At 39.4% G+C, this 14,772-nt stretch overlaps 1 protein-coding gene across 1 annotated transcript in view; it reads right to left on the bottom strand.

The window, feature by feature from the left end:
• LOC143933374 (B-cell receptor CD22-like) overlaps positions 1–11,936 on the bottom strand; it is a 131,132-nt gene extending 119,196 nt beyond the window's left edge. Inside the window, exons 1-2 of the mRNA XM_077456242.1 lie at positions 11,670–11,936; positions 10,221–10,478 (exon numbers count right to left, since the gene is read on the bottom strand). The gene's annotated coding sequence lies outside the window, so the exon portion shown is untranslated. The remainder of the gene's footprint in view (positions 1–10,220; positions 10,479–11,669) is intronic.
• Between the last annotated feature and the right edge of the window lie 2,836 nt (positions 11,937–14,772).

Here is a 14,772-nt window from a genome sequence, read left to right as displayed (position 1 = left end):
ACTCGCGTCTGACAGACGCGAGTGAGGGAAAGCCGATCACCGGCTCTTCCCATTTACACTGTGATCAGCCGTGATTGGACACGGCTGATCACATGGTAAAGAGTCTCCGTCGGAGACTCTTTACCGAGATCGTAGTTGCCGGGTGTCAGACTGACACCCCGCAACAACGATCGCCGTGATGCGCGCCCCCGGGGGCGCGCAGCGGCTCATAATCCTAATCACGTCATATGACGTCCGGTTAGGATTATGAAACCACTTTGCCGCCGTCAATTTGTAATAGGGCGGGCGGCAAGTGGTTAATAAATAAAAAAACGAATAACAATAGTGGGACTGCTAAAGCACTCCCACTAATTACACAAAAAGTTTCAGAACAGGATAGGAGGGCACTACCGATGTCCATAGACTGTAAGTCTGTATTCACATTTAGCATTCCGAGAATTGTGTCACGCATATGAGCGCTTTTTGTACCACATGCATAGGGCAGTCCATTCAGGGCCGGATTAACATAGGGGCTTGTGGAGCTGCAGCTCCATGCCCCTCCCTCAAAATAGGCCCATGCCAGTAGCTTATCACTTTCTGTAGCCTTCTGGAAGGAAGAGGAGCCCTCTGTGCACTGCACACATGGAGGAGACAAGTGTAGTCACTGCAGCCGAGTCTTGTCTCTGCAGATGTCTGACTCCTATCACAGGATTTGTTCCACTCACACAGATCCTCTGTGTCTGGGAGCTGTCTGGGGAGGGGCGCTGATGTTGTCCTAAGCAGCAGGAGCCCGGGAGGAAGGACATCTCCCATGCTGTTGACATGAGGTTAGAAAATATGTTAGGAGTCGAGCGCATGCGCGGAGTTGAGCCGAGCGGTAATGTCGGCTTAGATCTCCGATTCCAGCGGGACTTCAGAGCCTGATAACAGCGGAGGTAACATTCTCCTCCGCATTTAAACATCAGATAAAGTTTGCTGATATATCTTAGGTCTCGTTTGAGACATTTTGGGGGCTTGTAGCTTTTATATGAAGCCAAAAAACGGAAAACTAGTGCCACCTCAGGGACACAGCAGAGCGCCGTTAAAACCATCCTCCTCTAAGACAGCTCACCTTAAAGCTACAATGCAGCCAGCTCCTCTTACTCCATTGTATAGTGAGGTAGCTTCATTAAAGGCACACAGACTCTCTAATTCCCCCTCAGAAATTGTCACTTCTGAAATAAAATTACTGGATATTCCTTCACAAAATGAAATGTCACCTCCTGTAACATTACAACAAATAGAAGAACTGCTTCATAATGCATTGAAATCTGCTGCAGACCATATCACTACAAGCCTTACTAAAGAGATTAGAGATTTGGGTCAACGTACTTCAGCGCTAGAAATCAGAGTAGATGATTTGGAAAATCATACATCAAATTTCTCCTCGGAAATTGACAGCCTTAAAGAAGAAAATACCACTTTACAAGATAAATTAGAAGATTTTGAAAATCGTGCGAGACGATCGAATATTCGCATTAGAGGAATACCTGAATCTGTGACAGACCTACAGACAGCTATGCTTACCCTTTTTCAAGAACTACAGCCAACTATTCCAGCAGATCGCTTTGAGATGGACAGGGTCCACAAAAAAACCGGAGGGTCCGCCACGTGATATTATCGTAAAATTCCATTTTTACCGCACTAAAGAACTAATACTAAATACAGCAAGAATTAAAAAATCCTTAATTTTCCAAGGGCACAACTACCAGCTATTTGCAGATCTATCTCAACTAACAATCAATAAAAGACGAGCATTGAAGCCTCTTCTCCAAATTTTACAACGCAATACTATAATCTATCAATGGGGCTTCCCTTTTTCGGTACGTTTCACTTACCAAGGCCACAAACACACTTGTCGCACTGCCAAAGAATTGCAAACTACTCTACAGAATCTAGGTCTGTTATATACCAAAAGAGACTATGCCGAATCAAGCCAAAAAACATCATCATCTCCTGGGAACTCTTCTTCTACCGCCGGAACTAACGAAAATCATAGCCCTCATAAGAGAAGCCGCATTCAATCCCCTATCCTAGATCCAGTTGATTCTATGGATTGAAAGATGCAATATGACAGGATTACATCCTTTTTTTTTCTCCCTTTTTTGAGACAGGTCTAAAGACTTAATACCTTCTAATAATATCTCAGCATAACTGTTTAGGATACTGTAGATATTATCCTTAACCTTCTTTAAACAACAAATCCAACCTACTTCCTTTGTTATCTTAGAGTATTTCTTTAATATATATATGTATTTATTTTATTTTATTTTTATGTGTATGTATGTGTATGTATGTGTGTGTATGTGTGTATGTATGTATGTGTATGTATATATATATATATGTATATGTGTATATGTATGTATATATATATATATGTATATAATTTTTTTTTTTTTTTTTTTTATTATTATTATTTATTTATTTATTTTTTCTCCTCAAATGAGTAACTGTTTTAATATGTATTGCTTTTTTACACATATTTTGCTATTTTTCAGATTCAGTAATGATAAGTTCATATAATATGCCTAGAATGCCTCCCCCCCCCCCTTTTTTTTTTTTTTTCTTGAGGTTGGTCTTTTATTTATTTATTTTTTTTACTCGTAGTCATTGTTGGCATTTTATCCAAATTTCCAGAATGTCACTTTTGACTTGAACATTCTTTCTTGAATTAAATTAAAGTTATTGGTTGAAAGATTACAATTTATTTGGTTGGCTCTTCGTGTTCCGCAGGGATGTTTCTTGCGCTCCCTCTGTCACTCTCGACTGTTTGTCCTTTCCGCGGACAGTCGACTGTGACTCATGTACCCTTGGAGGGAGATTTTTTCTCCCCCTAACGGATATGTTAGGAATGTACATTTGTTGTACCATATCTTTATGATATATATTTGTCATATTTTATTTCTTAAATTTTTTTATTTTTACCCTCTTTCCTCCCCTTCCTCATACACTCCAGTGGCAAAAATTTCTTCTCATTTTCCTTTTTCATACATTATTATATCTATATCTCCTCTAAAAATATGGCTCCATTGAACATACTTTCCCTGAATGTTCAGGGATTCAACATTCCGCAAAAACGAACTAAAGCCTTTCGTACCTTTATATCTAAAAAAACACATATTGTATGCCTGCAAGAGACCCATTTTACTACACAATCCACCCCCAAATTCTTTAATAAATCTTATCCACAAGTTTTTACAGCCTCCGCCTCCACAAAACAACGTGGTGTGCTTATAGCATTTCATCGAAACACCCCTTTTTCACTATTGAAAGAAATCAAAGATCCTAAAGGCCGATATTTGATCCTTAAAGGTCATTTACTGGATACCGCAATCACCATTGTATCATATTATGCCCCTAATAAACAGCCTAACGCCTTTTTCTCCCATCTATTACATACCATTGACTACCACAAAATAGGTACTGTAGTCCTATGTGGCGACTCCAACCAGACTATCTTTCCATTCCTAGATAAATCACCAATTCCACAGCTCCAAAGAAATGATAAACATTCTTTCTCAAAACTCATCACGAATTACAATCTGGTAGACTCCTGGCGTGAATTGAATCCTACCATGAGACAATTTACACATTACTCACACCCACATCGTTCGCTCTCAAGAATTGACCATATATTTATATCCACAGGTATGGTGCCAGAAATCCTAACTTCAAAAATAATCCCCTTCCCGTGGTCGGATCACAGTGCAATATTCAATTCTATGTCTTCATTAGTTCCAAGAGCAAAAGATTCAACATGGCTATTGAGAGATTTCTTAATCAAAAACCCACTATATAAAAATAATATTGAACTTGCACTTAAGGATTACCTACTAAATAATTCTACACCTGATGTTTCCCAGACCACTATATGGGAAACACACAAACCTGTCATTCGTGGCATTTGTTTACAACAAGCCAATATATTCAATAGAGAACGAAAAACCCTTTGTCGCACCTTAGAAACAAATTTTAATTCATGCCATATGGCATTTCAACGAAACCCCAATCCTTCTTCCAAAGCAGATTTAGATAAAGCCAAATTGGAATTCGATTTATTCCTTACTGAATGTGCAGACAAAACCATTAAAAGATCGCAACATAACTTCTATATGAACGCAAACAAACCAAACACACTTTTAGCCAAGGTTCTAAAATCCTGCCATACCTCAACTAAACCTATTCGTCTTAAGACCTCCAGAGATGTATATACAAATAATCCACTGAAAATCTTAAATAAATTTAAATCACAATTAAAAGATTTGTACTCATCCGATAATGAGCTAGATCTATCCAAAGCAAATGATTTCTTCTCTCACATATCCCTCCCAACTTTATCCAAAACACAATTGGAAATGATGGAAAAATCTGTGTCTATTGAAGAGGTGCTTGAAGTTATCAAGAACCTGAAATTAAACAAAAGGCCTGGTCCTGATGGATTTTCTGCTCTCTACTACAAAACTTATGCAAATATCCTATCACCGGTTTTGATGAATACCTTTAATTCCCTATTGGAGGGTCATTCCTTCAGGAGGGAATCACTGTCTGCAATTATTTGCATGATACCCAAGCCACATACGGATGAAACAATATGGTCAAACTACCGTCCTATTTCTTTATTAAATCTAGACATAAAAATTCTGGCAAAAATTTTAGCCAATAGATTAAATAAGATTATTGGTAGCCTCATACATCGGGACCAAGTAGGCTTCATACCTATCCGACAGGCTGGCGATAATATCAGACGTGCAGCACTTCTGTCACATGCCGCTAAGGCACGCCGAATCCCAACCTGCTTTCTTTCCTTAGATATTAAGAAAGCATTCGACACTGTATCATGGTCCTACATGCAATTTACCCTTAATAAATGGGGCTTTGGTTCACACTTTTTACAATGGATTTCCGCATTATATCAAAATCCCAAAGCCTACATTAAATATGCAGGGTACAAATCAGATGAATTTAATATACAGAGAGGGACACGTCAAGGTTGTCCACTCTCTCCATTATTATTTGCATTGCTAATTGAACCACTAGCAGAAAGAATAAGAATGGAACCTACAATCACAGGTATAGATTTAGGTGGATGCCATCATAAAATATGCTTATTTGCGGATGACATCCTGCTATTTTTATCCTCACCACAAACTTCTGCCCCAAACCTTATGATTATATTACAGGATTTTTCGCTTATCTCAGGCCTTAAAGTTAATGTCCAAAAATCACTGGCGCTTAATATCTCACTTAACGAAAAAGTTAAACAAACTTTACAAGACTCTCTACCCTTTAAATGGGTAGTTCATAGTCTTCCATATTTGGGTGTCCAACTCACTCCTGATCCTTCTGACTTATTTGCAGCAAATTATCCAACTTTACTGAAACACATCACCAGTCTATTATCAAACTGGTCATCCCTACCGATCTCATGGTTTGGAAAAATTAACATTATAAAAATGACCATACTTCCCAAATTCTTATATTTATTTAGAACGCTGCCTATTCATATTCCTGCTTATTTTCTCAGATTGATTCAGCAAAAGGCGATACAATTCACGTGGGGTAAAATAAAACCCCGACTACATAAGAATACCTTAGTTCTCCCTAAATGTATGGGTGGTCTGGGATTCCCAGATTTTACATTATATTATAAAGCAGCTCAGTTGGCACAATTAACAAAATATCACTCGACAACGGAGATCCCTATATGGGTATCCATTGAGGCTATTGACTGCGACCCTTTTATTGTCAATAATTTACTATGGTTACAACCTGCAGTTCGCAAGACTTTAAAAAATCCAATCACTAGGCATTCCCTATCTTTGTGGGATAAACATAGGACTTCACATGGCTTACAATCACTGCATAACCCACTTCTTTCCTTCCATAAAAATCCATCCTTCTACCCAGCCTGGATATATCCTAAAACTTTTAAAGCCTGGTCTAAAGCTGGCATTACTTGCCTACATGATTTGGCAACATTGTCCTCGATACGGCCTTTCCCAGAACTATGTGATACTTCGGGGTTACCCCAATCTGAACTATTTAGATACCTACAAATTAAAAATTTTTATACTCCTTTCCTTAACTCTAGTGAAAATCTACAATCTATTTCCCAATTTGAAAAAATCTGCCTCAAAGAACCTCACGCCAAGGGTTGTATCTCTACAATTTACACTCAATTGATTACTAAATCTAACACAATAATACCTACATATACATCCACTTGGGAAAAAGATCTTGAGCGCACGATTGATCCCAAAACTTGGTCTCATATCTGGTCTAATACTAAATCTTCTTCCACAAACATTTTGGCAATTGAGACATCTTATAAGGTGCTTACAAGATGGTATTTGGTTCCTGCCAGATTAGCCAAATTCACAATTGATAATTCAGGCCTCTGTTTTCGCGGCTGTCCGGAACAGGGTACTTATATGCACACCTGGTGGCATTGTCCTATTGTGTACTCATTTTGGAAAAATGTCTTTCTGATTATCTCGAAAATATTCGATTGTTCTATTTCACCAGACCCAATGCTAGCTCTTCTTAATCTAAAACCAGATTCCCTCACACAGAACCAATTCAAACTATTCCTCACGTTCCTGATAGCCGCAAAACAGACAGTAGCCAATGCTTGGAAAACATCTGTTGTGAATATTTCAGAAACCAAAACTAGAATGAACCAATCTTTTATACATGCCAAAATGGATGCTTTAGATAAGAATCGTCTGTCAAAATTCAATAACATATGGAGACCATGGATTAGATACTATATGTCAGATAATTTTGATAATCGAACGCTCTTGTCATGGTAATTTATATATATATGTATATATTTTCTTTCTCTCTCTCTCTTTCTGGTATAATATTTAGCTATATAAACTATAATTTATACCTGGAGTTAAATAATTATCTCTCCCCCTCCTTTCTGTCCCCATCTCCTTTTACCATTTTCTCTTCCATACTTCTTCAAAAAACCTTTAATTATACTACAGTATTTGTTTTCTATATTGAAGTATACCTAAGGTCAGGATTTCGTTTTGCTCAAATATGTAAAATTGATATATTTCTGTCTTTTCTAGTTTATTGAGCTCCTGACATTTCAGATATAAATAATTGTATACTCTAGTCTTCTCTAGATTATATAATAACCACACTTTTTCTATTTATTTTTTTGGAATGTTTATTATTCCTCCTTGGTATTTTATTCCCTTTTTACTTAGATATCTGTAGTTATAATTTGCATGCATCTTCATAGGTTGTATATGATGGAGCACCCCTCTCTTATTTTAGTGGGTTTATTTTTACTTATTTGCATTTTTTTTTTTTTTTTATATGTATTTAATTATTATTTTTTTATAATATTTGTACTTTAATGTTATATTTTAATATTTTTGTTTTGTCAAATATTCTGTGTTTGTTGTTATTTATTATTTCTAAAATTAATAAATCTTTTGAACGATAAAAAAAAAAAAAAAAAAAAAAAAAAAGAAAATATGTTAGGGAGGTGTTGTGTAATTATTGTGCTAGGGGACACACTGCTGCTTCCCCCCATGTAATGTGCTCTCTTGTGCCCAGTGCCCCCCATGTAATGTGCTCTCTTGTGCCCAATGCCCCCCATGTAATGTGCCCAGTGACCCCCATGTAATGTGCCCAGTGCCCCCATGCAATGTGCTCTCTTGTGCCCCCCATGTAATGTGCTCTCTTGTACCCAGTGCCCCCCATGGAATGTGCTCTCTTGTACCCAGTGCTCCACATGTAATGTGCTCTCTTGTACCCAGTGCCCCCCATGTAATGTGCTCTTGTGCCCAGTGCCCACCATGTCATGTGCTCTCTTGTGCCCAGTGCCCCCCATGTAATGTGCTCTTGTGCCCAGTGACCCCATGTAATGTGCTCTGGTGCCCAGTGAACCCATGTAATGTGCTCTTTTGCCCACCATGTCATGTGCTCTCTTGTGCCCAGTGCCCACCATGTCATGTGCTGTGCATTGCAGTGCCCACCATGTCATGTGCAATGCAGTGCCCACTATGTAATGTGCAGTGCCCACTATGTTGTGCAGTGCCCACCATGTCATGTCATGTGCATTGCAGTGCCCCCATGTAATGTGCTGTGTCCAGTATGTAATTTGCTGTGCATTGCAGTGCTCACTATGTAACGTGCAGTGCCCACCATGCCATGTGCTGTACATTGCATTGCTCTTCATGTGATGAGCAGTGCCCACTATGTCATGCTGTGCCTTGCAGTACCCACCATCTAATGTGCAGCGCCCACAATGTCATGTGCTGTTCCCACCATGCAATGTGCAGTGCCCACCATGTAATGTGCAGTGCCGACCATGTCATGTCATGTGCCATGCAGTACCCACCATGTCATATACTGTGCCAAGCAGTGCCTTCCATGTAATGTGCAGTGCCCACCATGTCATGTTATGTGCCTCCCAGTGCCCACCATGTCATGTGCAATGGCCACCATATCATGTGCTGTACCATGCAGTGATCCCATCATGTAATGTGCCGTGCCCAACATGTAATGTGCTGTTCCATGCAGTGCCCACCATGTCATGTGCAGTTCCCACCATGCCATGTGCTGTGCTCAGCATGTAATGTATTGTGCCCACTGTGTAATGTGCTGTGCTGTTCAGCAGTGCCCACCATTTAATATGCTGTTCCTAACATGTAATGTGCTATGCTATGCAGTGCCCACCATGTAATGTGTTGTACCCACCATGTAATGTGCTGTGCCAGGCAGTGCCCACCATGTAATGTGATGTGTCATACAGTGCCCACCATGTAAATTGCTGTGCAGTGCCCACCATGTCATGTGATGTGTTGTGCCCACCATGTCATGTGCTGCACCATGCAGTGCCTACCATGTGATGTGCTGTGCCCACCATGTAATGTGCTGTACATTGTCCACCATGGCATGTGTCCTGCAGTACCCGCAATGAAATGTGGGGGCTCACCATATCATGTGCGGTGTCCACTATTTAATGTGCTGTGCTCATAGTGTAATTGCCTGTGCTGTGTCATGCAGTGCCCACCAATGTGCCCAATGGAATGTGGTGTGCAGGGCTTACCATGTCATGTGCGGTGTCCACCATTTAATGTGCTGTGCTGTGTCGTGCAGTGCCCACCATGTCATGTGGTGTCATTCAGCGCCCACCTTGTTTTGTGCTGTGCAGTGCCCACTATGCCATGTGCAGTACCCAACATATAATATGCTGTGCCCACCATATAATGTGCTGTGCAGTGCTCACTATGTAATGTGCTCAGCTGTGCCCGCCATGTCATGTGCTGTGCTCACCATATAAGGTCCTATGCTCACCTTGTGCTGTGTTGTGTCCACCATGGAATGTGCTGTGTTGTGCAGTACCAACCATGTCATGTGCTGTGCCCACTATGTAATTTGCTGTGCTTTGCCCACCATTAAATGTACTGTATCCATGTATCCACCATGTAATGTGTTGTGCCAACCATGTAATGTACTGGGCTATCCCCCCCCCCCCCCTCCAATGTACTATGCTGTGCTTCCCCCCCCCCCAACTCTCCCCCTCACTCTCACTCCCCCCCTCTTTCTCTCTTTTACCCACTCACCCCCTCTGTCTCTCATCCCCTCTCTTTTACCCTGTTCTCTCTCACCACCTTCATCCCCCATTCTCTCTCTTGCCCCCTCCAACGCACTCTTTCCCACCACCCTCTCTCTATTCCATTTTTTCTTTCCCCCTCTCTCTTGTCCCCTCTCTCTCATCCCCTTTCTCTCTCTCTTCCCCTTCCTCAGCCCCCTATCTCGGTATCACCCCCCCTCTCTTTAATTTAATTTAACAAAAAATTGTTTTGCATTTTATTTATTTTCATTAAAAGGCCACCAAAATCCTTAGCACCAGGCCCATGATGCTCTTAATCTGGCCCTGAGTCCATTCATTTCAATGAGTTGCCCAATATAGAACAAACATTGCAAAAGTAGCTTGTTTCTCTACTTTGAATGGCTGTATAGAAGAGAAAACTGCAGATAAACAGGTACAACGTGTGTAGGAGGATTTGTTTCATCTCTGTGTATCACCCGAGGCCATTCACTTCACTGAATATGTGCAAGGGTTCATAACCACTTTAAACCAAGGGTTTTATATCTATTTTGCTTTTATTATATTAACATCACTGTTACCATTACATATAAATGACATAAATACAGCTCAGTGTAATACTCACATATCACATTCAGATCTAGCTTGTCAGACTTTGCTTCTCCCAGCTTGTTACGAGCCAAACATGTGTAAGATCCGGAATCGTCTTCCTTTATATTGTAGATTGTGAACTGATTACTGGTGTGGTTATAGCACTCTGCCCCATCCTTCAACCAGACATAGAGGGAGACCGGGGGATTTGCTTTGGTAGAACATTCCAGTGTGATGTCCTTTCCTTCTATGGGTTCCCCATATTTCTTAATAACTGGTTTGTCAGGAACATCTGAAAATATTGTAAATGACTAGAAAATGCATTTCCTGGAGAAAATGGGTGGGAATGCTGAATAGCATCAAAACTGCCCCATCATATTGCCACCATCAAAACTGCCCCATCATATTGCCACCAACAAAACTGCCCCATCATATTGCTCTATTGTAAATCAGTACATGGTGTATCTGTGCTCTCCCCCAGGCTCTGTAATCTGAGATGCTCCAGCCGCCTCCCCCCACTGCCCATCACTATGTATAAGAAGCTTTGGTAACCATGGAAACAAACAGACAACAAAAGCCTGGATGCCCTAAATAAATGCAATTTCCTGAAATGATCACTAAACTTAAACAGCTTTTTCACAAACACTGTAAAAGATATCAAACTGAAAAGATATAGCCAGATAGCTGAATATTTTGTGAACATTTTAAAGTTTGTTTGGCGTCTGTAGGTGAAAGTATGAAGGAGCTGAAACTTTTGGTAGCGGAAGAAGATTTTAAGGATTTTAAGCATGCTCTCATTGACTTCAATGTTAAAAAAAGTGTTAAAAAGCTTAATATTTTAAAAAGTATAAATAGTGGAAAAAAAAGTTGAAGAAGTCCCATCATCAGCTGAAAGAGCTGAACATTTTAAAAGTTCAATGGCTTTAATAGCTGAAAGTATGCAGAAGTTACGCAGAGCCAAAAAACGTACGGAATAATAATAATAAGATGATGATGATGATTAATAAATAAAAAAACGAATGACAATAGTGGGAGTGCTAAAGCACTCCCACTAATTACACAAAAAGTTTCAGAACAGGATAGGAGGGCACTACAGATGTCCATAGACTGTAAGTCTGTATTCACATTTAGCATTCTGAGAATTGTGTCGCGCATATGAGCGCCTTTTGTACCACATGCATAGGGCAGTCCATTCATTTCAATGAGTTGCCCAATATAGAACAAACATTGCAAAAGTAGCTTGTTTCTCTACTTTGAATGGCTATATATAGAAGAGAAAACTGCAGATAAACAGGTACAACGTGTGTAGGAGGATTTGTTTCATCTCTGTGTATCACTCGAGGCCATTCACTTCACTGAATATGTGCAAGGGTTCATAACCACTTTAAACCAAGGGTTTTATATCTATTTTGCTTTTATAATATTAACATCACTGTTGCCATTACATATAAATGACATAAATACAGCTCAGTGTAATACTCACATATCACATTCAGATCTAGCTTGTCAGACTTTGCTTCTCCCAGCTTGTTACGAGCCAAACATGTGTAAGATCCGGAATCGTCTTCCTTTATATTGTAGATTGTGAACTGATTACTGGTGTGGTTATAGCACTCTGCCCCATCCTTCAACCAGACATAGAGGGAGACCGGGGGATTTGCTTTGGTAGAACATTCCAATGTGATGTCCTTTCCTTCTATGGGTTCCCCATATTTCTTAATAACTGGTTTGTCAGAAACATCTGAAAATATTGTAAATTACTAGAAAATGCATTTCCTGGAGAAAATGGGTGGGAATGCTGAATAGCATCAAAACTGCCCCATCATATTGCCACCAACAAAACTGCCCCATCATATTGCTCTATTGTAAATCAGTACATGGTGTGTCTGTGCTCTCCCCCAGGCTCTGTAATCTGAGATGCTCCAGCCGCCTCCCCCCACTGCCCATCACTATGTATAAGAAGCTTTGGTAACCATGGAAACAAACAGACAACAAAAGCCTGGATGCCCTAAATAAATGCAATTTCCTGAAATGATCACTAAACTTAAACAGCTTTTTCACAAACACTGTAAAAGATATCAAACTGAAAAGATATAGCCAGATAGCTGAATATTTTGTGAACATTTTAAAGTTTGTTTGGCGTCTGTAGGTGAAAGTATGAAGGAGCTGAAACTTTTGGTAGCGGAAGAAGATTTTAAGGATTTTAAGCATGCTCTCATTGACTTCAATGTTAAAAAAAAGTGTTAAAAAACTTAACATTTTAAAAAGTATAAATAGTGGAAAAAAAAGTTGAAGAAGTCCCATCATCAGCTGAAAGAGCTGAACATTTTAAAAGTTCAATGGCTTTAATAGCTGAAAGTATGCAGAAGTTACACAGAGCCAAAAAACGTACGGAATAATAATAATAATAAGATGATGATGATGATGATTAATAAATAAAAAAACGAATAACAATAGTGGGACTGCTAAAGCACTCCCACTAATTACACAAAAAGTTTCAGAACAGGATAGGAGGGCACTACCGATGTCCATAGACTGTAAGTCTGTATTCACATTTAGCATTCTGAGAATTGTGTCGCGCATATGAGCGCCTTTTGTACCACATGCATAGGGCAGTCCATTCATTTCAATGAGTTGCCCAATATAGAACAAACATTGCAAAAGTAGCTTGTTTCTCTACTTTGAATGGCTGTATATAGAAGAGAAAACTGCAGATAAACAGGTACAACGTGTGTAGGAGGATTTGTTTCATCTCTGTGTATCACCCGAGGCCATTCACTTCACTGAATATGTGCAAGGGTTCATAACCACTTTAAACCAAGGGTTTTATATCTATTTTGCTTTTATAATATTAACATCACTGTTGCCATTACATATAAATGACATAAATACAGCTCAGTGTAATACTCACATATCACATTCAGATCTAGCTTATCAGACATTGCTTCTCCCAGCTTGTTACGAGCCAAACATGTGTAAGATCCGGAATCGTCTTCCTTTATATTGTAGATTGTGAACTGATTACTGGTGTGGTTATAGCACTCTGCCCCATCCTTCAACCAGACATAGAGGGAGACCGGGGGATTTGCTTTGGTAGAACATTCCAATGTGATGTCCTTTCCTTCTATGGGTTCCCCATATTTCTTAATAACTGGTTTGTCAGAAACATCTGAAAATATTGTAAATTACTAGAAAATGCATTTCCTGGAGAAAATGGGTGGGAATGCTGAATAGCATCAAAACTGCCCCATCATATTGCCACCAACAAAACTGCCCCATCATATTGCTCTATTGTAAATCAGTACATGGTGTGTCTGTGCTCTCCCCCAGGCTCTGTAATCTGAGATGCTCCAGCCGCCTCCCCCCACTGCCCATCACTATGTATAAGAAGCTTTGGTAACCATGGAAACAAACAGACAACAAAAGCCTGGATGCCCTAAATAAATGCAATTTCCTGAAATGATCACTAAACTTAAACAGCTTTTTCACAAACACTGTAAAAGATATCAAACTGAAAAGATATAGCCAGATAGCTGAATATTTTGTGAACATTTTAAAGTTTGTTTGGCGTCTGTAGGTGAAAGTATGAAGGAGCTGAAACTTTTGGTAGCGGAAGAAGATTTTAAGGATTTTAAGCATGCTCTCATTGACTTCAATGTTAAAAAAAAGTGTTAAAAAACTTAACATTTTAAAAAGTATAAATAGTGGAAAAAAAAGTTGAAGAAGTCCCATCATCAGCTGAAAGAGCTGAACATTTTAAAAGTTCAATGGCTTTAATAGCTGAAAGTATGCAGAAGTTACACAGAGCCAAAAAACGTACGGAATAATAATAATAAGATGATGATGATGATGATGATTAATAAATAAAAAAACGAATAACAATAGTGGGACTGCTAAAGCACTCCCACTAATTACACAAAAAGTTTCAGAACAGGATAGGAGGGCACTACCGATGTCCATAGACTGTAAGTCTGTATTCACATTTAGCATTCCGAGAATTGTGTCGCGCATATGAGCGCTTTTTGTACCACATGCATAGGGCAGTCCATTCATTTCAATGAGTTGCCCAATATAGAACAAACATTGCAAAAGTAGCTTGTTTCTCTACTTTGAATGGCTGTATAGAAGAGAAAACTGCAGATAAACAGGTACAACGTGTGTAGGAGGATTTGTTTCATCTCTGTGTATCACCCGAGGCCATTCACTTCACTGAATATGTGCAAGGGTTCATAACCACTTTAAACAAAGGGTTTTATATCTATTTTGCTTTTATTATATTAACATCACTGTTACCATTACATATAAATGACATAAATACAGCTCAGTGTAATACTCACATATCACATTCAGATCTAGCTTGTCAGACATTGCTTCTCCCAGCTTGTTATGAGCCAAACATGTGTAAGATCCGAAATTGTCTTCCTTTATATTGTAGATTGTGAACTGATTACTGGTGTGGTTATAGCACTCTGCCCCATCCTTCAACCAGACATAGAGGGAGACCGGGGGATTTGCTTTGGTAGAACATTCCAATGTGATGTCCTTTCCTTCTATGGGTTCCCCATATTTCTTAATAACTGGTTTGT

This window comes from Lithobates pipiens, unplaced genomic scaffold, assembly GCF_037356315.1.
Source record: "Lithobates pipiens isolate NorthernLeopardFrog02 unplaced genomic scaffold, aLitPip1_a1.2 Scaffold_27, whole genome shotgun sequence".
Lineage (NCBI taxonomy): Eukaryota > Metazoa > Chordata > Amphibia > Anura > Ranidae > Lithobates > Lithobates pipiens.
Note: the sequence above shows the minus strand (reverse complement) of the source record. Positions and strands in the feature narration are given on the sequence as shown.